Source organism: Schistocerca nitens, chromosome 3 (assembly GCF_023898315.1).
Source record: "Schistocerca nitens isolate TAMUIC-IGC-003100 chromosome 3, iqSchNite1.1, whole genome shotgun sequence".
NCBI classification, from domain to species: domain Eukaryota; kingdom Metazoa; phylum Arthropoda; class Insecta; order Orthoptera; family Acrididae; genus Schistocerca; species Schistocerca nitens.
The window spans coordinates 753,081,855-753,107,424 of record NC_064616.1 but is presented as its reverse complement, the minus strand read 5'-3'; the positions used below and the strand labels follow the sequence as shown (position 1 = coordinate 753,107,424).

The window sequence follows — 25,570 nt, the reverse complement described above, 5'->3', positions numbered from 1 at the left end:
TAGAACCGCACGGCCACTTCGGCCGGCGGAAGTTAATCACTATAGAACCAAGTTACCTACGACATTGCTGTATGGTGTGGCAGGTGGCAGTTGACGCTAAATAACGAAAAGTGTGAGGTGATCCACATGAGTTCCAAAAGAAATCCGTTGGAATTCGATTACTCGATAAATAGTACAATTCTCGAGGCTGTCAATTCAACTAAGTACCTGGGTGTTAAAATTACGAAAAATTTCAGATGGAAAGACCACATGGATAATATTGTGGGGAAGGCGAGCCAAAGGTTGCGTTTCATTGGCAGGACACTTAGAAGATGCAACAAGTCCACGAAAGAGACAGCTTACACTACACTCGTTCGTCCTCTGTTAGAATATTGCTGCGCGGTGTGGGATCCTTACCAGGTGGGATAGACGGAGGACACCGAAAGGGTGCAAAAAAGGGCAGCTCGTTTTGTATTATCACGTAATAGGGGAGAGAGTGTGGCAGATATGATACGCGAGTTGGGATGTAAGTCATTAAAGCAAAGACGTTTTTCGTCGCGGCGAGATCTATTTACGAAATTTCAGTCACCAACTTTCTCTTCCGAATGCGAAAATATTTTGTTGAGCCCAACCTACATAGGTAGGAATGATCATCAAAATAAAATAAGAGAAATCAGAGCTCGAACAGAAAGGTTTAGGTGTTCGTTTTTCCCGCGCGCTGTTCGGGAGTGGAATGGTAGAGAGATAGTATGATTGTGGTTCGATGAACCCTCTGCCAAGCACTTAAATGTGAATTGCAGAGTAGTCATGTAGATGTAGACATCTTGCAAATGTCTTTAGGCTTTTTCTGGTACGATAAAGTCTGTGGCGCGAGACTCGTGAGCGGACTATCGGCCTGACTGCAGTTGAAGAGTCCGCCTCAGTAATAAGAGGGGAAGGGTGGGAGACCCAGGCCTTGGCCACCTTTTAACCCCGGGAAACATCCCCCGTAATCATTATTATGGCAGACTAAGTGGACCTGGAGCCGCCCTGGAGGAAAAATTGCCGCCCCCACGTAGGGTCACACGGTGCCTTCGAGGTCAGAGTCAAGTGCTGTACCGGCTAGGCTACCATTGCCCCTTTCTTTCTACCCACGAAACATTTAATGTACTAAACCTTAATTTCTCACAAAGAATTCTATTCCGTATTCTTGACATAAAACCTAATTGATACACCAGGGCAAAATCAATGTAATTACGACACACGGTACGAGTGGTCTAAGGCGCTGCAGTCATGGACTGTACGGCTGGTCCCGGCGGAGGTTCGAGTCCTCCTTCTGGCATGGGTGTGTGTGCTTGTCCTTAGGATAATTTAGGTTAAGTAGTGTGTAAGCTTAGGTTCAAATGGTTCAAATGGCTCTGAGCACTATGGGACTCACCATCTGAGGTCATCAGTCCCCTAGAACTTAGAACTACTTAAACCTAATTAACCTAAGGACATCACACACATCCATGCCCGAGGCAGGATTCGAACCTGCGACCGTAGCGGTCGCACGGCTCCAGACTGAAACGCCTAGAACCGCTCGGCCACACCGGCCGGCCGTAAGCTTAGGGACTGATGACCTTAGCAGTTAAGGCCCATAACATTTCACACACATTTGAACATTTTTTTTGACACACGATAAGAGTTGTTGTTGTGCTATAATTGTTTGCTGATGTTTGGGCCAGCAGTGGATCAGTGACAGCAGTTAACAGCAGGCACTTTTTTTCCGAGCGAGGTGGCGCAGGGGTAAGACAGTTGACTCGTATTCTGGACAGCGGTTCAAGTCTCGATCCTGCTATCCAGATTCAGTTTTTTGGTGACTTCCCTAAATCGCTTAAGGTAAATACCGGAATGATCCCTTCGAAATGCACACAGCTGATTTTATTCCCCAATCCGAGCATATGTTCTGTATGTAATGATCTCGAATGATCTCTTCCACGAGGGGACGTTAAAACCAGAAAATTCCCTTTTATATTTTCTGTTCGAGTGAAGTTATGTGTGGGCTGTATTATCTGAAAACCTTGGATACGTTAATGGTGTGTTGCTATCATTGTTTCGAGATCTCTCTCCATGCGATTTCCATATTTCTGGAGCCCTGAAGAAAGACATTCATGGCCATCGATCTGTTTCGGAAGAAAAGGCATGCCTGGATTCAGTCAGTGTTGCATAGTCAGCCGCAACCTTTCATTCCTTGGAGGCACTGATCGTCTTGTCTCGCAGTGGGATAACAGTTATTGCGATTATTTTTAAGATAATAATAAGCAGTTTTCAAACTTTTTTCCAATCCGTCTCGTTTTAATTTGAATTCCTCGTTATACTTAAATCGGAGCATCCTCTGGATGACAGGTTAAGTGAGGACAGCTAAGACGACTGCCTCGACGAACACGTGGGTCAGACGGAATAACTAATGTGATCATTAGTTCATAGTGGATAGGGTGCATAATTTAACACGATATCGGAAGTCGGGTCAATGACCAAACGTAGCGCAGCATACAGCTGTTCAAAGAGGTAGCTGCTATTTTATCAGAAACTGTATTCCCACACTCCTAAATAAAAAGCTTTTGACTAATGGTGCAGTGAACTCCTGCAGTAAAGGTAGTTCGATTAAGAAAAAGGAGAATACATATAGATTTAGTGTCGCTAGAAGCAAAGACAACGAGAGTTTTCTATATGCTGTTATCATAGTAGTTCGCAAAATTACGCACTGCTTGATGACGCTCACCGTTCCAGATATGATGTTTCAGTTCCAGAGATGGGAAACAGTGATCTGCTACAACAATGGTTGAAAGAATGGCTGTGGAAAAGCAGGTATTAAATCATACAAATTTACTTACCAAGATTAGACAAAACCGCAGCGTTCAACGATGGCTGACGTTCGCTGCGAGCCTGAAAATGATAAGAGAACCATTAGCTCCCTTTCAGTGTTAATTACCATAAAATACTAGCTATACTAACATTTAATTAGCTCAGTCGCTTTTATCATGTCTGATACGAACACAAAAACATCTTCTGAACGCTCCGGCGGAGGTTCGAGTCCTCCCTCGGGCATGGGTGTGTGTGTTGTCCGTAGCGTAAGTTAGCTTAAGTTACATTTGGTGAATTAAAGAACTTAACAATCAAGTTAAATAAACGAATACTGGCACGAAATCGGAGATGCACATCGAAAATTACTGAGGAACACAAAATTCAATATGTGTAGAAGGTGGCGTGTTTGCTCAAGAACAATTCCTGATGACAATGAAACTCTTTTACTCTTGACGGGGTATAAGCTGCGTTGGTAATTTTCGCTAAACAAAAATTGTTTCCCGAACCGATGTTCCAACAAAATTTTTATTCGAGTTTTCTGGTCCTCCAGTTGAGCCATCCGAGTACTCCTCGCAGATCTCTTTTCTTCAAAGTTTGAACTTGTCACCGACGTCATTCCATTTCTTCCGAAATTTACAGAGGCTCTTCCAACGCGCAATGACACCAGTATCCCCAGGAGAATACATAACGGAATGTTTGACTTGACACGAAATTCTTATATTCTTGGCTGAATATTCGCTGTGTTGATTAATCGTGATCAATCGAAACAGGCAGCGTATACTCATTCTCCTTATTTTTAGTTGATACTTCTACGTCATGTCGATCTCCTGGGCAATTGAGACCGTCACATTTCTGTTCTCATTGTTACGTTCCAAACTTCCTTATTATCATGTGGAAAGCCGATACTTCGTCTTATTAACGAGTTGCTGAACATTTGGCGACAGTTTGGCAGCTCCCAAATGTAAAAACGAACTTACCTTAATCTCCGAAGACATGCAGATGGTGTCCATTTGTTGTAATGAAGTATGTAATTGATTTTACGGAGTTTAAATGTTGATACGTGTCTGTTTCGTCTCAAGTCACGTACGAATAAACTTTCAAGTAATGCGTTCGTAGCTTTTAAGAAGACATTGTATGCGTGCACGCACGCACGTATGTGTGCCTGTGTATGGGGGAACCTATGATAATATTAAGCCTCTCAAAATGGATGCGATTTAACATATAATCGAATATTTGCAACTTATTTCCGGAAACACAGAGAATAATAACTGTCTAAACATAAATCTGAAACTTCATACGGAAATTAGATGTCTACAAAAACCAGTTTATTTTCTTGTGTAGTATCTGCGAGAATGTTATGAGTAAATGCATTCTACTGCGCAAGTACGCCTTCGCAAGAACAGTACAATATTTTACAATATGATGCGTGTTCAGCTATCAACAAACTTTCTGTCTGTAGTGCTAGTATTTTCGAATTTGCTACCTTAATATTGCCGACCAGGTTATAGTGGAAGGAAAAACGTAATAAACGAAAACACAACACTTTGCAACAACACAAACTTTACCGCTCTGAGAGAACTGACCCCGGACACAGAACAGAAAGCACACACGCGCAAAAGAACCGCTCCCCCATCACACACAGAAACATAAATAAGGAAGTCGCCAGAATCTCCGCTACAATTTTCATAATCTTCTCGCTATATGCCATACATTTCTCGCGACACATGCGAAATGCAAGATGGCGTAGTGTTTTGGATTATGAACGACGTGCGAAAATCATGTTTTCCGGTGTATAAAATTAGCTGAAAGCCGTCCAACGAACGTGAGTACACGACCATCCACAACACTACCACAATCCCAATTGTATAACGCTGACATACGTAAGTTCACGTTTATGTGTTTGTTTACTAACAGCCGCTCACACAGTTGCAGATAACATGATGTATGCCGAGGAAAACGGGAGCAGGAAAACACAGAAAATATTCCGCGAACAGCGACAACAATCTTAAAACCCATGCTGTAACGTATAATAAATAAGCTAGTATGAAAGTATTCGTAGAAAAGCATATTTAAAAACAAACAGTGCAAATGTAACAACGTTTTACAGTGTTTTATAACTATGCTATTTTCTGCATGTTTTAGATTTAATGAACCCACCGATGATGGCGCTATTCGTCCACGAGACTCAGAGGGCCATAGACACGGGTTCCCAGGTAGATGCCGTGTTTCTTGACTTCCGCAAGGCGTTCGATACAGTTCCCCACAGTCATTTAATAAACAAAGTAAGAGCATATGGACTATCAGACCAATTGTGTGATTGGATTGAAGAGTTCCTAGATAACAGAACACAGCATGTCATTCTCAATGGAGAGAAGTCTTCCGAAGTAAGAGTGATTTCCGGTGTGCCACAGGGGAGTGTCGTAGGACCGTTGCTATTCACAATACACATAAATGACCTTGTGGATGACATCGGAAGTTCACTGAGGCTTTTTGCGGATGATGCTGTGGTATATCGAGAGGTTGTAACATTGGAAAATTGTACTGAAATGCAGGAGGATCTGCAGCGAATTGACGCATGGTGCAGGGAATGGTAATTGAATCTCAATGTAGACAAGTGTAATGTGCTGCGAATACATAGAAAGATAGATCCCTTATCATTTAGCTACAATATAGCAGGTCAGCAACTGGAAGCAGTTAATTCCATAAATTATCTGGGAGTAGGCATTAGGAGTGATTTAAAATGGAATGATCATATAAAGTTGATCGTCGGTAAAGCAGATGCCAGACTGAGATTCATTGGAAGTAAGGAAATGCAATCCGAAAACAAAGGAAGTAGATTACAGTACGCTTGTTCGCCCACTGCTTGAATGCTGCTCAGCAGTGTGGGATCCGTGTCAGATAGGGTTGATAGAAGAGATAGAGAAGATCCAACGGAGAGCAGCGCGCTTCGTTACAGGATCATTTAGTAATCGCGAAAGCGTTACGGAGATGATAGATAAACTCCAGTGGAAGACTACAGGAGAGACGCTCAGTAACTCGGTACGGGCTTTTGCTGAAGTTTCGAGAATATACCTTCACCGAAGAGTCAAGCAGTATATTGCTCCCTGCTACGTATATCTCGCGAAGAGACCATGAGGATAAAATCAGAGAGATTAGAGCCCACACAGAAGCATACCGACAATCCTTCTTTCCACGAACAATACGAGACTGGAATAGAAGGGAGAACCGATAGAGGTACTCAAGGTACCCTCCGCCACACACCGTCAGGTGGTTTGCGGAGTATAGATGTAGATGTAGATTTGTCGCTGAAACTACGAGGGCTATCCACAAAGTACATTACTTTTTGGAATTAAAAATAAATAAAGTATTGGAAATTTTTTTTTATTATATACAGATGAAAGCCACACTTAAATACTACTGTTCTACATAGTTGCCATTTAAATTAAGGCACTTATCCTAGAGATGGACGAGCTTGGAAATTCCTTCGTCGTAAAATTTGGCCGCCTGCGCCTTGAACCACGTGGTTACATCTTTTCGGACAGAAAAGGTATGATTTTTGTGGATTTCCTGGAAAGAGGCACTACAATAAACTCTCAAAGGTATTGCCAAAATCTGCACAACCTCAGAAGAGCAATACAAAACAAGCGCAGGGGAAAGTTGGTCTCAAAGATCTTGCTGATTCACGACAACGCCCGAGCCCACACGGCGAATGCTACTCGTGAAGTTCTCGAATCTTTTAAGTGGGAGTTGTTTCCTCATCCGCCGTACAGTTCCGACCTGGCACCGAGCGACTTACACTTATTCCCAGCAATGAAGAAGTGGTTGGCTATGCAGCGTTTTGATGACGACGCACAGCTTCTAGAAGAGGTAACCACGTGGTTGAAGGCGCAGGCGGCCGAATTTTACGACAAAGGAATTTCCAAGCTCGTCCATCGCTACGATAAGTGCCTTAATTTAAATGGCAACTATGTAGAAAAGTAGTATTTAAGTGTGGCTTTCATCTGTATATAATAAAAAAAATTCCAATACTTTATTTATTTTTAATTTCAAAACGTAATGTACTTTGTGGATAGCCCTCGTAGTTTGGGGAATAAATTAATAACAAAAAGTGGTGGTGGTATGTTGCTATGGGAAAAAATTGTTGAGGTAATCGGTCCCTAGGCTTGCACACTACTTAAACTAACTTACGCTAATGACAACACACACACACACACACCCATCCCCGAGGGAGGACTCGAATCTCCGACAGGGAGCCGCGCTGCTATTAGAAAGTGTTTTGCATCAAGGCGGACTCACATTTTCCAAACTGTGGTCTTTTTATGCAAACATGGACCAAAAGTAATAGTTCCAAGATAAAAAGCTAATTGGCAGTTGGTGTGTACGGGGTGAAACGTCTGAAATCAAACTCCCTGTAACAATCGTTGCATAGGTCCAGGAAAAAGGAGCGTTATGGTCTGGGGAATTTTTCGTGGCATTCCCTAGATGATCTCGTTATTCTGGAGGACATAGTGGATCAACACAAGTATGCATCTATCTCTGGGAACCATGTTCACCCCTACATGCAGTTTGTTTTTCCTCACCACCATGGCATCTACCAGCAGGGCAATGCAACGTGTCACACAACTTTTACCGTATACCCCTGGCCCACCAAACTTCAAGATTTAAGCCCAGTCGAGGATATATGGGATCACGTCGATCGGGCTGTTCGTGCCATGGGTCCACAACCGAGAGACATAGCGCAGCTGGCCACTGTACTGGAGTCGTCATGGCTCCCCTCCATGTCGGTACCTCCCACAACCTCATTGACCGTCTTCCTGCACGTCTGGCAGCGGTCCATCCTCCAAAAGACTCTTTTTTCGGGATTTTCACAGGTGGTCATATTAATGTGACTGGACAGTCTATTTAAAAGTAAAGAATTTGTGAAAAGGTGGATATGAATACATTTAAATCGAAGTGGGTCTAATATATCTTGTGTATTGGAGAAAGTTAGGTCGGGAAATTAAGCCCAAGAGTAAATTGATTTAAGATTTTGTTTTTTGATGCGGTAACGGTGTCTGTCGAAACTACATCGACATTCTAAAAATACAATTGTACTCTACAAGCCACCTTAGGAAGCGCGCCGGAGAGTGCTTCACTAAGACTGTGACTACTAGCAGCATGTTTCTTGTCATGCCATACTGCGGAGGAGCATACTGCGTTGTGATCGAAAGAGTGCGTTGTCGCTTAGGCAAGTGCAGTCTCTGGTCCAATATTCCACGGCAGAGTAGCGTTGCCTCGTTATATGCGTTGGTTATCTGCAGCGTCATTCGCCGTTTTACTTGTTCATTCGTCTCCCATTTGGATCCACGGTAATGAACACCTGAATGAGACACATACGAGTAGTTGTATGTGACAAATAATTTTGTCCTGATAGCGATGGTGTCTCGTCTTGGCGTAGATTCTACAAGATACGGGGAACATCTCAGAAACATTCTGATTCATCACCATTCAACAGCCATCCGCAACTCTGAGTCGTGCGAGCAGAATCAATGGAGCACATATAACTCTCGACTGTGTCTGAAGTGTACACAATATGATAGTGTTCAGGTGGCTGTATAGGCCGGTTAAATAGCCCTTCGGCCCAAGGAGTGTTCAGCGTCCCACACGTTACAATTCTGGAGTGGTATGAAAGGAAGGATTATGGTTTAACACCCCATCAACGACGAGGCTATTAGGCGCGGAAAACAAGCTAGGAATGGGGAAGGATACGAAGGGAAACCAGCCGCACGCTTTCCAAAGGAACCGTTCCGGAGTTTGCCTTAAGCAATTTAGGGAAAGTACGGAAATCCTAAATCTGGATGGCCTGAAGGAGATATGAATGTTCGTCCTCCCGAATGTGAGTCCGGTGTCTTACCACTGCACCAACTCGATCGGGTATTCTGGACCGGTGTAATGGTGTAATGTCTTGCTGAACTTTCAGCTGTCCAGTGCAGTGCATTTACTGATACGCCCCGGTTTCGAATACCTCCAAGGAAGATAGCAGAAGAATTGCAAGCTCCGTTTTAACCTAAACAAACCTTCATGATAATGTTATGTCAGAATCGGCATAAGTCTTCCTGTTGACAAGAGAGTCCAGTCAACTTAAACGATTATTGCAATTATCTGGGAATTAATTAACAAAGGCGACATTGTTTTAATTTTTGGAGCGTTTATCTTCTAATGCTAGCTATAGGTAATTGTGAGGGACGCTGGGCTTCTGGTATGGCTGCTTACATGCTATTCAGCACTGAAATACTGAATGATTTGTTACCCCATGGCATGGACATGGTCCAGTCACAATAATGTGACCACCGGCTATGTTCGACGTTCACGTGCAATAAACGCTCACAGACGGCAGGTGGCACCATAAGCAGTGGAGGATATATAAAGCGTCTCGGGGGACGCGGAAAACAGTGCAATCGCTGTCGTAATGCGGAAACGGAGCGATTTATCTCACGTTCAAAAGGGTATGATCATTGGCTTTCGGGTCAAGAGTGGAAGCATTTCCGAAACGGCTGCGTATGTAGGCTTTCGCGTGCCGCCGGAGTTAAAGTATACTGTGGATGGCAAAATGGCGCTATCCAAAACCAGCGCTGAGGCAACTGTGGTGTACCACGGGCCTTAGATGACATGGGCGAACGACATCTACGGAGATGTGTACGGTCGAATAGAAGTCCAATGTTAAGCAACAGACCGCCCAGATGAACCAAGGGGCTACCAACAGTGTCTCCTTAACGACCACTCAGCGAACGTTGCCGCGTATGGGCCTCCACAACAAGTGCCTCGTTCATGCACCCATACTGACTGCAGTTCATCGGCGACGAAGGCTGGAATTTCCTCGGCAGTACCCCAAATGGACGTCCGCTGACTGGCCACAGGTGGCCTTTTCAGATGAAACACGTTTTATGGTCCAGCACACAGATGGCGGTTGGCATGTACGGTGTGAAACATTTGAAAGGGAATAACCTGGAACAATCGTCTGAATGGCCCAGGCCGGAGGAGGTAGCGTTATGATACGGGGAATGTTTTCGTGGCATTCCCTGGGTGCTCTTGTCATTCTGGAAGACACAAGGGATCAACACAAGTATGGATCTATCCGTGGCGGCCGTGTCCACCCCTACATGCAGTTTGTTTCTCCTCAGCACGATTGAATCTACCAGTAGAACAATGTAACTTGTCACATAGTTCGCAGTGTACATGCGTGGTTCAGGAAGCACCAGGATAATTTACCGCGTACTTCCCGGGGCCACATAACTCCCCAGTTGAGTATCTGTGGGATTACCTACATGGGGCTGTTTGGCCAATGGATCCTCAGCCGAGAAACCTAGTGCAGCTTGCGACGACAGTGGAGTCGACATGACTCCATATCCCTGTCGGTACCACCCAGACTCACTGACTCTCTCACTGCACGTCTCGCAGAAGTCCGCACTGCAAAAGTCAAATTAATGTAACTGGACAATGTATATCCTCTGCTGCAGTTCGTGAGAGCGAATAATGATAGATTTTTTAGAAATCGAGATACTCACAATAACTCCTGACACTATAGCTTACGGGATGAGCCAGTTTCCGGAACCGCGCTGCTGCTACGGTCGCAGGTTCGAATCCTGCCTCGGGCATGGATGTGTGTGTTGTCCTTAGGTTAGTTAGGATTAATTAGTTCTAAGTCTAGGGGACTGATGACCTCAAATGTTAAGTCCCATAATGCTTAGAGCCATTTGAAGAGCCATTTCCTGCAAGATTTTGGTGCACCTAGTGATGATTCATGTGCTGATATCTTGAGTCTTCCCCCATCGTGCGTTTAATTGTCGCTTTCAATGCTACTACTAGATGTGGCCGCTATAATTGTAGAAAAAAAAAGGTTCAAATGGCTCTGAGCACTATGGGACTTAACATCTGCGGTCATCAGTCCTCTTAGAACTACTTAAACCTAACTTACCTAAGAACATCACACACATCCATGCCCGAGGCAGGATTCGAACCTGCAACCGTAGCAGTCGCGCGGTTCCGGACTGAAGCGCCCAGAACCGCTCGACCACCGCGGCCGGCTATAATTGTACCACTCTGAACCTTCTCACTCATCGAGATTACAAAAACGTTATCGTTCCAAAATGACAGCTATCTGCAGTTGGGTTGTTCGGTGCATATGGAATGAAACTTATCAAACTGCAAATTATTTATGTGCGTATTATGAGAAACTCCACAATCAGGTTTGACGCTTTGATGAGCACTCGCTGTGTCAATATCTGCTAACGACCTTACTAGACGGCAGACTGGATTGGCATGTGATTAATATGTCACCCTCTCCAGTCCTTCGTAGAAAAATCCTTGGAAGTACCTAATTCTAACCCTAGTCCTCTGTTCATCAATATGCCAAGTTGAGGTCTCAGCTACGGAGGTAGACGCCAAACTGTGAGCTATCTGATAACTACCGCTCCTTCCAGTCTTGAAACAATGCTTCGTTTGCTTCTAAATAAGTTGTCATAGTTCTAAAACGGTATTATATATTTACAAAAAATGGTTGAAATGGCTCTGAGCACTATGGGACTTAAGGTCTGAGGTCATAAGTCCCCTAGAACTTAGAACTACTTAAACCTAACTAATCTAAGGACATCACACACATCCATGCCCGAGGCAGGATTCGAACCTGCGACCGTAGCCGTCGCGCGGTTCCAGACTGAAGCGCCTAGAACCGCTCGGCCACAGAAGCCGGCCTATATTTTTATACTTAATAACATCGAGAAGAAAGAACAAGGCACGGGGGAACCCTAGAGGTCGCTAGGTACAATCACGCATCGCAACCTGTTTCGAGGTACAGGGGGCAACTTCCTTATTACTGACAATGCCCATTTTCACACAATGACTCTCATTTTTGAGATACCGGAGAATGGAGATATGGTTCAAATGAGACAGCGTACACATTCACAGCGTTTCTTGGGCGAGATAATGCATTCTGGATGGCTCCCATCGCAGAGTTTGGAGTTTGCAAATTACATTGAGGTAGCCAAGGGGTAATACACTTACTGAACTTCTGAACATCCAAATGGATGGCAGCCCCCTCAGATACAGCGTCGCTGTTGGTGATGGACGTACTTCTGCTGACTGTTGATATGCATATAATAACGATAATCCCTGCCACCGCACGAAACTTTTACAAGTGTGCCGGCCGTGGTAGCCACGCGGTTCTAGGCGCTTCAGTCTGGAACCGCGGGACTGCTACGGTCGCAGGTTCGAATCCTTCCTCGGGCATGGATGTGTGTGATGTCCTTAGGTTAGTTAGGTTTAAGTAGTTCTAAGTTCTAGGGGACTGACGACCTAAGACGTTAAGTCCCATAGTGCTCAGAGCCATTTAAACCATTTTACAAGTGTAGCTGCCCGTTTTTTGTTTGTTCTGTGACTTTTCTAGGTTGGGAAATCTTAACGGTGCGCGGTAAATAAAGTCGCTATACCCATTCGATATCTACATGACTTTTCATGATGCCACACCCTTGTTAACGAGTTCTGATACACAATATGATTGTTCCTTCGCAATTATCGAGCAGTGTAAGCAAATCATCATCAGCCATGTCTCATCCACTCTTCAAGACTTCTCCATAGATTATGATCTTCTGATTTGTGCATCTGAGTAATGTCCTACCTATTTTCTGACGTCGCTTACTCACATTATAAAAGGCCAACGTTTAGCTCGTTTCAAATTACGAGGACTTAATAGAAGATTCACGTTAATAAGTCTTCTGTAATTTTGTCACGCTGCATGCCCTGCCCATCTTTACTTTTAATTCATAACAATCATTATTACATATGGCATTCTTTCTCTTCTCTACCCATGTAACTATTCTTTAATTTTTTTACCCGATTTCTAAAATGCTTCCTTGCATTGCCCGTTTGTCACCTCTTCGATTTTTATGCGATTTGTATGTTTACTTTTAATGCCTCCCTGTTGTACATTATTAAAGGCAATAAACAATGGTTAGAGAACTTCCCTTTGAATTAAATTGTACATTTACTTGTAAATAAGACATTATATATGCCAACGGAAATCTAGACTATTTTCGCCCTCTGGTTTATTTTTTCACTGTTGGGTCATTCGTCATTTTGAATTGGAGAATCAGTGCATACAGTTTCTAACATTCCGTAGATCGCTCATGGCATGTAAAGTGAAACGCTGATGGTAGTAAGAAAACACACATTTTAATTTGCACTCACAGTTCTCACGTTCAATAAACGTTTGCTGATTACCGTGTTACTGTTCAGTGTCACTCGGGAAACAAGACCTACAAATAACCCGGAGTGAAATGACTGCGGTCTTGTGCGCCGAACTATTCTTATGATTCCAGGAGCGATTTTGGAAAAGAATAAAAAATGTTAAAAGTGTGGGTGGTGTACTTGGATTCGAATTACGGCGTTCTGCCATAAAAGCTAGTGCTTTACAACTGTCTTGCCTTACATCTGTAGTAGAATGGACTGACTTTCCTTAAACGCAAACTGTCGTTTTTTCGATCTCGTACGAAGTTAACCACAATAAACAGAAAGTATCCTCACACAAAAGAGGACAGTTGCATCGGTCTTTTCTTTCTGACTTTGACTTTCATTCGATGCAAACATTAATACTAGACAATCGTCTTGTGGATGTTACAGTTCTTAATATGAGATAGTGAACGTAAGTATCTAATGGATGAAGGGGGTTGATTCTGCAACTAATCATTTGTTGTTGTTGTTGTGGTCTTCAGTCCTGAGACGGGTTTGATGCAGCTCTCCATGCTACTCTATCCTGTGCAAGCTTCTTCATCTCCCAGTACCTACTGCAACCTACATCCTTCTGAATCTGCTTAGTGTATTCATCGCTTGGTCTCCCTCTACGATTTTTACCATCCACGCTGCCCTCCAATACTAAATTGGTGATCCCTCGATGTCTCAGAACATGTCCTACCGACCGATCCCTTCTTCTAGTCAAGTTGTGCCACAAGCTCCTCTTCTCCCCAATTCTATTCAATACCTCCTCATTAGTTACGTGATCTACCCATCTAATCTTCAGCATTCTTCTGTAGCACCACATTTCGAAAGCTTCTATTCTCTTCTGGTCTAAGCTATTTATCGTCCACGTTTCACTTTCATACATGGCTACACTCCACACAAATACTTTCAGAAACGACTTCCTGACATTTAAATCTATACTCGATGTTAACAAATTTTTCTTCTTCAGAAACGCTTTCCTTGCCATTGCCAGTCTACATTTTATATCCTCCCTACTTCGACCATCATCAGTTATTTTGCTCCCCAAATAACAAAACTCCTTTACTACTTTAAGTGTCTCATTTCCTAATCTAATTCCCTCAGCATCACCGTACTTAATTCGACTACATTACATTATCCTCGTTTTGCTTTTGTTGATGTTCATCTTATATCCTCCTTTCAAGACACTGTCCATTCCATTCAACTGCTCTTCCAAGTCCCTTGCTGTCTCTGACAGAATTACAATGTCGTTGGCGAACCTCAAAGTTTTTATTTCTTCTCCGTGGATTTTAATACCTACTCCGAACTTTTCTTTTGTTTCCTTTATTGCTTGCTCAATATACAGATTGAATAACATGGGGGGTAGGCTACAACCCTGTCTCACTCCTTTCCCAACCACTGCTTCCCTTAGTGACTCCGTATTTCAAGCTGAACATTCAAAAATTCTCTTCACTCGGAGTTAATATGAAAAGATGTTTCTGTTTGGTTTTTAGCGCTCTTAATAGTAAGAGTTCATAAATGCCTAAGAGCGATAGAAGAAACTACTCTGTGATCATAGTTACCATACATCACGAAAAGTTTCCTCTGTATGCATCGAAAATATATTATAAGTAAATTTATTTGTTATATGTGCGATAACAAAACCGCAGTGTTTAAATTTCGTGTGAAATTAGCTAGCGGCATAGCAAACTCAGCATGGCAAGCAAGCTGCAAAGGTAGCAAGCTGTGGAAAGTGCTTCGAGTAACAACGTGATGATAAGCAAAGAGCTTAGCGGAAGATACCGAGCAGAAAATTACTGGAGGGCACGGTGATCTGTCACACGCTGCAGAATTTTACGGCCTGGAAGATACTGTGCTAGAATCGGAGAGAGTAAACAGGCATCTGTCGATACCTACTTTTGTTCTGTAGGTAGCACTTAGGGGTGGCAGCAGAACCGCTGCGCTCGCAAACAAAGCGGACCGCCAGCCGCACGAGAACAATCCGGGCGCGCCAATCAGGAAACTGTTGCCAAATCTGCGGCCCAGAAGAAGAGTCTGCCATGCAAAGCACTTCGCGTTCGGTCACTGTTTCGCGCTACAGTACCTCCCAACATGTCAAACCGAGGTGGTCACATTTTTAGTATCTTCTGTGATATTTTGTTGACCTAAGACACAAACCTTACGAATGTACATGCGACACCGCGAGAGTATTAAATATTTAAACTAGAAATGATGTGAACTTAATACGACATGGTTACAATAGGCTATAAGGTTTTGATACGCACAGGACTTTCTTTAAAAGGTTGGAACGACAATTGTGGGTCACGAATTTCATGCAGATGTTAGTCATGGAAAAGCAAAAACAAATCGACAGTATGTTATGAGAATACCGAAAGATAAGTTTTCTCTGCAGCTTGGGAAACCTAAATGTAGGTGGCCGGACGGGATTCGATCTGCCTTCCTACAGATGCGTGCTTTCTACAATAAAATATTCTGCAAAGAGTAATTTATGAAATCTGTTTCATGCCAAAGTAACTACTGGTTTTCTTAGTGTGAGTTAGATACTGGAAACTGTATAAAAGGCGTTGTTTTGTATGAATAAGAATCAGTTATTTTGTGATGTATTTACGCTGAAAACATGTCAAGCCCTAGCATCCGAATCTCCATTTTGGTCTTTATTCACATCGCTTGTCAACGACACTGGGGTGAAATTCTTTTTTAACTTGCGCGTCTGAGCGTTGCCACATTTAAGGGCGGAATGAAACGTTCTCGGTGGAGCAGGATCGGAAAGACTTGTTTTTCACAACAAAACTGCACTTGTTTATCGACGTATCCCTCTTGCTGACCAAGTCACTTTGTCCAGATTGTCTGCCGCGAGTAGACTAACTTACTGAAGCGCATTTTCGGAAGTTTTGCAATACATACATATACGCCTAACATTACCTTTTCATTAGACTTTACATTTTCCAAACACACATTCCTTCTGATGTCAAAATAGGTGGAGGCCAGAGGAAGCCAAGTGTGATGATTAGTGTGGATGTTACAACTACTTATATATATGTATATATGAAGATGGTATCTGTTCTTTCGGACATGGAGATGGTATCTGTTCTTTCAGACATGTCCGGACGAACAGGTACCATCTTCATGCAGCTCGTTAGAATGAAATTACAATGAAATGCATACCCTTAGCTGCATACAGGCGTTGATACAAGTCAACGGGGACAATTGAAAATGTGTGCCCCGACCGGGACTCGAACCCGAGATCTCCTGTTTACATGGCAGTCGCTCTATCCATCTGAGTCACCGAGGACACAGAGAATAGTGCGACTGCAGGGACTTGTCGCTGCCACGTCTCCCGTGAGACCCACATTCGCAACTTATTGTCCCGCACTGTATTCATAGTGCCACTGCCCATCATACTCATCACTCGCGGCTTTACTCCTTACACCACCTCAAGTGTCACGTAGCTGAGCGAAACAAAGAGAGAAAGACTGCCATTTTATGAATTAACACGGACTGGTGCGTGGGGTCTCCTACCTCTGGTGTTCCTATTTCCTTCCTACGAGAAGATGCCTTTCCCTCTGTCCGCGACTGTAAACGCACATTGTTGTCACAGTATCGTTTCGATCATGTAACCTCATAAAGAAACGACCACCATCGAACAGATATCAGTCGCTAACTTGGTTTATGTGGTAATGTGCGCTTGGTTCAAACAGGTGCAGCCCACAGAGCTCGCTCATGTTCAGCGATGGACTTTTTGCTACTGCTTCGTTACGATATTGTAGTATCTCTAAAGGTAGGTGGGCAGGTGCTGAAGCAAATATTCTATTTGACTGAAGACTTCCGACGGAGTGTTGGGGCGACATCCGTCGGTGGAGGAAGCAAGCAAGAAGTGTGGAGATGTTATGTAGTTTAGTTGTCCCTCCAGTCAGTATTTTTGCTGCTCCTGAGTTTCAGTTGGTACGATCAGCTGTGTAAATAAAAAATTCAAGGATAGATTTTCTGAGGTTGATTAATAATATTACTGGAGTTGTTAGTCGTCGTCCGTTCAGAGAGCTGTACTTTGTTAGTTTACCAATAAGTTTGTGCCAGCGAGATTATATACTTAATTACAAGTGCTCTGTATTTAATGTGTAATTTTGGAGTGACAAATAAATCTAGCTCATTCATAAACATCAGTATATGCGTATCTTTAATTGTGGTCAACATTCCCACTGGTTGAACTCTTGTGTAAATAAATGCATGCTCTGCCGTTGCTCATTGGCTGCGTTCTTCAAGCGTCTGCTGTCGTAGCACCACTAGAAGTAGGCCTTTCCTGTTATTCTAGGGGAACGAAACTCTATCATGTGCTAACACATGAAACGCCTTAAGTTGCTTCGCTATTCACTGTGCACGTAGCTCTTGAATCAAATCTCACTGGACTGTCGTTTTCGGCGAGCCTCCCAATCGTGTCCGTGCGCAGCTTTGGCAGTTCCGCCAGGGATCGGGGTGACCACGGTACGACTCTGGACAATAATTTAAGACAACGTGCATTTTATATTCTTGAATATGAAACCCTCACATTCCATGCTGGACGCCCTGTTGCTATACTAGATAGACTTACAGCCAATAAATGTGGATATCTAAAACTGTTAAAACTACAGCGTCGACTACCCCGAGCGTAATTTTTGAGTACTTCAGGGCCCTGTTAGGCAAATGCTAAATAGCTTCCTACTTCCGTCTCACATATAAAATGAGCAAAGCGTTGAAATGTGAAACTTCCTTCACTTCCTATGTGTTCTTTTTATTCTTGTACACCTTATCTGTATGGAGAAGGCTTGCAGCCTGTTCTGTCTTCACTGCAGCCATCCGTTTTTCGGTTGACCTAAATCTTTCTTTCCTACTTGTTTATAAATGACTACTTATTTAACCATTCCGTCTTCCTCCATTCTGTTGAGACGTTGCATCCATTTTTTACATCCTCGCTCCATTTCTTCATTCATGCGGAGTGTATAGAGTTCTTATCTTATAACAGTGTTGTCTATGTGATCTCTGAGTGTACGTCCCTTTTGTACATATGGATCATGTGGAAAGTAATTAACATAAAAGGCAGACCGTCCGCGTGTGCGAGATAGCCACACTATAATCAACTAACGTACGCAGGCCAACGCGGCAGAGCGACGCTGATGCGCCTTCCGTGGGGGCTCCAAGGGCGCTTGCGTAATCATATCTAGTGCATATCTCCAGCTGAAGTGTGATGTTACGAGATGTATATGCCATATTTTTCGATTGTGAATGACCTATTCGGACTGAATAAACGCTAAGGCGAGAGTCTAACAACAAATTATTGAAACATACAAGAACAACAGGCTCACCTCGTCGGAGGTTCGAGTCCTCCCTCGGGCATGGGTGTGAATGTTGTCCATAGCGTAAATTAGTTTTAGTTAGATTAAGTAGTGTGTAAGCTTAGGGACTGATGACTCAAGCAGTTTGATTCCATAAGATCTTACCACAAATTTACAATTTTCACAAGAAGAAGATAGTAGAGTGAATTCTGTTAATTAGTGAAATAAGATCGCAACTTGGATCACATTTACATAGATTCAACAGGTATTCTTGAATGACTATGCTTCCGAAATTGTTGAGAGAGAGCCAGATAACATATCCTGTTAAACGCCTGTTCGTCGAAGAAAGATAATAATCTACTCATACAAGAAAGCTGTATGTAGAGGTATGGCTCCTTTTTTTCTGAAAATAGCTGCGTACGTCGAAGATGGTTGGAAATAAAGGTAGTACCTTACAAGCTATTCATTCTTTTTCGTTGCAGTGGACTTGAAAATCAAGTACAGCAACGCTGAAATATTTACGAGACAATAAGGCGTACGAGAACAGCCAGTCACCCATTAGCAAGGAAATAGCGCGGTGGGCTATCGCCGCCGCTGGTGCATTCACAAAAAACAACTTGCTGGGAAACCATTCGCAGCAAATGGAGTAGATAACGTACCATCAGCTATCAAGAATTGTGCCATAAAATCTGATGCGAGAACGGTTTTTCTGAGAGAGCACTTGTTAACAAAGAAGCACATTAACCGACAAATCAGTTATACTTGTACGCACTAGAACCGGCTGCAGCGAATTTGTCTCACAATGCACTTCCCTTCAGGGATATATTAACAGTCAATTATTTTGCCTATTGTATTAGAAACCGAAAAGCGACACTTCCGTTGGGGTACGGAGACGATTATGAGTAGCCCAAGGTAGTTTTCATTGACATACCGTGTGTCGACTGGGAGAACTGACTACTAATACCTGAAACTAGTCGAAGAGTACTGTCAAATAGCTTATACTTTTAAAGGTAACAACTAAACGATTGTCTTTCTGACGGGTAATGTGTTTCATTTTCACGAAGTTCATTGTGGGTAGGAGATGCGTGTGTGATGGTTTTCTTTTGTTGTTTAATTTATCGCAGCATCAGTGTCAGTTTCTTCATACAGCTGTACCAAAAAATGTATTTTGATGTACAGTACACGTACAACTGATTTCGATATTAAGGAAGATCTGGGTGGACTGGGCCGTCTAACGTTTGAAGCAAATTTAGGAGGTCTCAATGATGAGAAAAAATTAAGAACCGTTTATTCAAACATTTTTGTAATAAAATTTGCAACTTAAATTAACATAAAGTAATATATTTCTTTTGTTATATCAATAAAGTAAATAAGTGTCTTTAAGTCTGTTCCGCCTCGTGCACGAGACGGAATGGACTCCGGTTTTTTTTTTTTTTTTAAGTTTCTTCGATGACACAATTTACAAATAAGCTGAGCTATATCGTTCTCAGCGCACGACTTATGAGCCCTCTGCTTGCACTGTTTCTTCCTGAAACTTAGTCACGACGGCGAGCCAGAAATCCAAGGACCAAATTTCTCCAGCCATTTTCGTTTCGTTACGGAATGGTTGCGGGCATCTGTTTCGTTCTGCAAGTTGATACTCCAATCTGTGCAGTTCTCTCATAGTCGCTTTTGCAGATCCTTAAGATATTTGACAATTTCTAATTCTTACTCCTTATTGAAAACGCACTATTTTCCGCACATTTTGTCAGCTGTTGGAAGGGGATTGTCCTTTTTCATTTTTACGTATGGCTTTAAAGTAGTCAAAGACACGACGAATTGCTTCGAAGCTTTTTGATGGGTCGTCGTTTTATTAATTACCGATTCAACAGCTCGTTCCATGTTTCCTGCTACCAAGGGTGCTCATGTGGAAGTTTACTCATGTGTGAAAAAAACTTTGATAGTTTGTAAACAATTAGACACCAGTTTCATATTTGCATCTTACTTCTAGCTTGAGTTATCAATTTATGTAATCAGGGAAAGACCTGTACATTTCGTAAATATAACGAACAGGGGGAAAGCTTCTCATGAATGAGACAGGACCACTGACAGAGTGTGGACACTGATTATAACCAGCAATGACACAATCCACGGATAATGTCTAATAGTTAGCGTAAATAAGCTGCCTGATCAAAATGGAGAAGAGCTAGAAGTCGAGGAAGAAACGAAATGAAAAATGCTTCAAATGGCTCTGAGCACTATAGGACTTAACATCTGAGGTCATTAGTCCCCTAGAACTTAGAACTACTTAAACCTAACTAACCTAAGGACATCACACACATCCATGCCGAGGCAGGATTCTAACCTGCGACCGTAGCAGCAGCGCGGTTCCAGACTGAAGCGCCCAGAACTGCTCGACCACAGCTGCCGGCCCTTCACTCAACACCTAACGCTGTTCACACATCTTATAAGCCATACCACGTATGGCAACACTAAATATGAACAACGCTAACGCACTCTGGTGGCTGTTCTACCCACCAGAGAGAAATGCAACTCGAATCGTTTACATATCCGCCGATGGTGTGTACGTGTACGAAGTTAATTGAGACCCGACAGTGTCTTCTGAGTGCTTCACGTTTTGTCAGACAGTGTATTTGTGACTGCATCTCCACGTTCTACCGCCCCTATAGCGGGAACGAAACAGAGAATTGAACTATCGTTCCGCCGACACTGAGATTTTTAGAGACAGAGAATCAGCTCACTTGTATAGGTATGTGGGAGGCTTTAGTCAGGATAGTCGACAGACGGTTTGAATCACACGCCTATCGAATATGGATATAGTGTATTAACTACCTAGTAGCATCGCTTAGGAATAAGACATAAGTAAAACAGTTTACTGTGTGGTAGAACTGGTGGACGGGGGACGGCGTACGACGGGAGAGGTGAAAGGTTTGGGCAGAGGTGGTGTATGAAGGAGAAATGTGAATCCACTTTCAAATTAATCAATATCTGATTGAATTACACGTTGGCAGGGTTTTAGCTACACATATGCGTCACGGAATAACATTTTTAAGTATTTAACAGATTACTGTCCTAATTTCAGCCAGAATGTTAGATATAGCGAGAAGCGACGGCTTCGCGACAGACGAGCTCTAGCGATAGGCGCAGGAGGATATCAGGTGGTTTTCCCACAGTGCCCACGATACATTCAGTCTCCTTACTTCCTAAATGGAGGCCACGATCTGACATAGCTGAACAGATTCCTCCTTCTCCCCCCTCTCTCCGACTATCACTAAGTCGATCGGGTCTTCGTTGACGAAGAGCACTTGCGGAATTAAGAGTATTTCAAATGTTCTCGGGCTACATGCAGCTTAACATTTCAGCTACAGCCATATAGGAATGTTACTGCATATCTGCCTAGAAGATTGTCAGTTATTGATTCGCCGTCAATCTCCCTCCATTATCTTAATGTTGTAACGATTTATTCTTTGCATTTTTAGCTGCACCGCCAACAAGAACAGAAACATATTTCAAGACTGGAAAGTGCTGTCCATACTTCGAATCATTCTAGTGGAAACATTTCGCATACAGGCCCAAATGCAACATGTAAACTCCGTCCACAGGCACTGGCCATCCCAAAGGGACCGACCGACAGCCGTGTCGTCCTCCGTCAATGGCGTCATAGGTTGCGGGATGTAGGGGCATGGGATCAGCACGCCGCTCACCCGGCCATTGTATGTTTTCGTGACTTGAGCCGCTACTACTGGGTGCAGTAGCTCCTCATTTGAGTGCAGTCCGTTTAAGTCTTCCCACTGAGGAAAAGTCCCTGGCAGTACCAGGAATCGAACCCAGGTCCTCCACCTGGCAGTCAGCAGCACTGATCACTCAGCTATGGCGGCGGACCCCAAAAGCAATGTACTACAAAGTACTTTTGCTGCAGAATTCAGCGTCCAAAGCAGTCTTGACCTGACGCACGTGGTACTACAAAGCACACGACAGGTGTTGGCTTGTGTTTGGAATGTCATACGACAATAGTTTCAGACATACAGGTGACAAATTCAGTCAAATTAACACCGCCAACAGAACAACACGATGAGTTAAATTTTTACGGTTCAGAGCCAAACGATTTTTCTGAAGCGTACAGCGTTAGAATTATTTGAGGTGGAGGAAAGGTTCACATTTTGAGAACACCTAACCTGACTTCAGAACACAGAAAGTAAGTTTGCCTTCATAGCGTTCGTTTCCAATGTGGCCCCTAAAAATGCAGCCAGTTCTCCAGTTTGCCTCCGAATACGTAACTCTGCTGCGCTACGAGTTGCCATTGCTAATTAGCAGTATTCCTTTAGAAATAACTTAAACAGTGTTCTCATACACTTCAGCGCATAACGCTTCTCTGCACAAGTGTCTTTCCTTTTCAGCTAGTAATTTATAATAGCCCGCGAGCTCTTCACGTGAAATTTGAGCGTCACTCGTTACTCACAGATAACGCGAAAGATATCTGCAATGATTGCAGGAAATAAAGTGCCCAACGGCTGACAAACACGAAGTGATAAAACGTGAGACAGTTTTTGGCTCACCTTACGCACACAAACACTCGGAACAACTGTAATCACGCATGTTATTATCAAGAGGAACGTCTTACATCTAGGAGACTAAGAGAACTCTTGCTATGGGCACATAACGTTGAAGAAAACTGTATCCTTATTAGGAGCTTTACAGTCACCTGTTACCTAGGAAAAAAATGAGTAAATAATATAATTTCGAAAGTATTCATGTCGTCATGATTGAGAAGCATCGAACAAGAAAGTGGCTGCTGCCTGTCAAAAGGAACTCTTCCCGGATTTGCGTCATCGATTTCGAGAAATCGCATAAAATATAAATCAGAATGGACAAAAAGGTACGTTCTTATCCATTGTGCCACCTCAGTATAGATATGACGTACGTAGCTGAGCGGTCAGTGTGACTTCGACCCCCTGTACCGCTAGGCTACTTTCCCTTTTTTTTGGGGGGGGGGGAGGGGGGGACATGAGTTGGGAGTGAATGGTGGGGCATGGAAGAGGACTTAGTACCTTAAGGACAATTAACAAGAGTTATTCGAAGTAGAAATAATGGCTGCGGGTGACATAGTCGGTCGAAAACCTGTGGTCGCTTTGATCTGATCGCGAAGTAAATGATTATTTTTGCATTCCATTGAAGCACGGCGGTAAATCTGACCGTTTCCGCATTACGACAACGCTTGCACTGTTTTACGCGTCCTCCACAACACGCATTATAGACCCTCCGCTGCTAGTGCTGCCACCTGTCGTCTGTGAGTTGTTATTGCACGTTGACTTCGAATGTGGGCGGTGGCCACATTAATGTGTATGGACCGTGCACATTTTCATTCTTATTCCTTTAGCAATGAGACAAATAATGTCTAGCAACTGATCAAAGTTATAACCGCTATCGCACCAAGAAAAGCACTACGTACTTCTGAATTAAGTGGAAAACTATACCATCTACAGTAGTTTAGCAGGTTAAGTATGTAACAGAGATTTTTATTGTTGTTATCAGATACGTTGTCTATTCCGCATTTGTCTCAAATAACTATTTGCTTCAGGGGATTAAAAGTATCACTCTTATAAGTTCGAGGTGAAGATAAGATATGAGTGAATTCCAGAACTCGTCCTTTCTTCCAACAACTGATGTATAAATAGTGGTCGAAATAACAGTTAGTACTATCAATTCACGACAGTTTCACTCTTTTTAATGTGAAACGGCGCCTGTCATTTCTGTTTACGGTTACTTAGTTATTCTGCGAAAGCTGTATATGAATGACAGTGACAGAATTTCTTCTATAAAACAAGGTACTGCTTAAGCTTCGATAACGTTTCAGTGGCTCTTTGAAACAGAGCGACTGGTTTGGTACCTGTAAAAATGTAAGTCGGAAATCTCGGATCTTCCTGAATTACACTTTTTGGAGCAATATTGAATATTACTTGTACGACGATTGCAGGTTAGATCACATCGTCGTGCAAATCATTAATTAATTCTTTCATCATCGTCACATAATTCTCAGCAATGAAAAATTACTATAAACGGCAGTAGATATGATACCCACAGGAAATAATGCCTTCAGTTTTGTGGCTGCTGCAAAAAGGTATGAAGTTTGTGTCACATGTGATTAGTATACGAAACGGGTATAGCATTGATGTATACCCCTTCCTTAAAGAGTAAATTTTGTGAAGTCAGGTGAATTAGAGACAATGAATGCGTTGTTGCGGTGTTGTGTGGCAGGCTGCTTAAGTCTGCGTACACAGTTCACTGGTGCAGACAGATCGGCGGAAGAAATATGTAGAGCTGCATATGTATTCCACAAGCGACTGTGTGGGGAGCACTTCGTTCTGCTTTGTGTCATATTCTATTAACATACGGAGCGAGGAAAAAAATATCTGTTCACATGCCTCGATACGCCCGCTAATCTCTCTTATCTTATTGTCATGATCCCTACGCGAGACATACGAGTACAAATACTGGACATTCTTTATGGAATGCCGGTTCTCTTTGCCGTGTCGGCGGTGTCTTTGTCGATGGCGCACGGCACGTCTCGAGCACCTCGCATCTCCCCGGAAGAGACATTTAGAGGACGCCGAATTTGTATCACGTCACTGCCTGCAATTGTGACTGGACCGTGGGTCTTTTTAAGCCGCTGGACTCAGAGCTACGTCCCAGTTTTTCCTCAGACTACTCTCAAATCAGACCGAGCTTAATGGTGACACTGCACTGAGGCACTGCGAACCTAGCACGACGCTATTACTACTGCGACTGTTAGTGAATATAGTAATCTAGTATTAGTGCAACAGAGAGAGAGAGAGAGAGAGAGAGAGAGAGAGAGCCGGCCGGAGTTGCCGTGCGGTTCTAGGCGCTACAGTCTGGAACCGCGAGACCGCTACGGTCGCAGGTTCGAATCCTGCCTCGGGCATGGATGTGCGTGATGTCCTTAGGTTAGTTAGGTTTAAGTAGTTCTAAGTTCTAGGGGACTGATGACCTCAGAAGTTGAGTCCCATAGTGCTCAGAGCCATTTGAACAGAGAGAGACTACAGGGAGACTCAAGGATACAAAGTTATCCATGTTTAAAACTATATATACTGTAAAAAGATACATTTATGTTTTAATCATTCTATAGTGTTTGATGCGTACTAGAGTGTTCATCCATCTCGTTACACCGAAAGACACAACATGCTAAATCTACC

The 25,570-nt window shown here is 43.1% G+C and overlaps 1 long non-coding RNA gene across 1 annotated transcript in view; it reads right to left on the bottom strand.

Annotated features, from left to right (window-relative positions):
* Window positions 1–2,832: 2,832 nt before the first annotated feature.
* The window catches only part of LOC126249748 (uncharacterized), a 317,045-nt gene continuing 294,307 nt past the window's right edge, over window positions 2,833–25,570 (bottom strand). Inside the window, exon 3 of the long non-coding RNA XR_007545652.1 lies at window positions 2,833–2,886. This is a non-coding gene — a long non-coding RNA (uncharacterized LOC126249748). The remainder of the gene's footprint in view (window positions 2,887–25,570) is intronic.